Genomic DNA, 692 nt, shown 5'->3' on the forward strand with positions numbered 1-692 from the left:
TAATCGTCCACGCTCTCCTTCCCTCTTTCTCTCCATCACAACCGCACAATCAGAGCGAATGACTCATGCCAGCGCCGAAGTTCCCATCGACATTAAGGTTCGAACCGGTCGATACTCCGAACCAGTTATCGGTTACTCGACTCTCACGCAATGTCGACGCACACGAGGATTCTTCCCTGCCATATCCTGTCTGTCATGCATCTTCAAAGGTCCCTCTTGTCACCTGTCAAGTGCCTAGGAGACTCGGAAATGAGTTGACTGAAACGACGCTCGACAGGCTGTGTGGGATAATCTCTCAATTGAATCTCGTCCGAGATTCGTTTTTTTTTCGGACCTTTTCGAAGCTTCGCTAATCCGGAGTGCTTTTCTTGGCCGGCCCTTCTATCCGCACCCTAATCCTGTAAAAGGGTTACGAAGAAGGAGGGGCGAAAGAGGGGGAGAAATAGAGGATAAAAGAGAAGAAAAAAAATGGATATGATCATGCAAAGACTTCAGTAGCTGACGCCATGTTCTATAAATTCCCCCTTTTGCTGAAATGTGCTTCAGGTTATTACGAGGGGAATCAACTAGTTTGTAAGAACTGCTCGGAAAATATGCATGGCTGAGTTGGGGATAGGAGATGGGGGTGTCTCCCTCCTCTCTTCATTCCCTCATTCACTCCATTTCTGTTTCTTTTTCGATCTATTTTGCTA

Source organism: Penaeus monodon, chromosome 33 (genome assembly GCF_015228065.2).
Source record: "Penaeus monodon isolate SGIC_2016 chromosome 33, NSTDA_Pmon_1, whole genome shotgun sequence".
NCBI lineage: Eukaryota > Metazoa > Arthropoda > Malacostraca > Decapoda > Penaeidae > Penaeus > Penaeus monodon.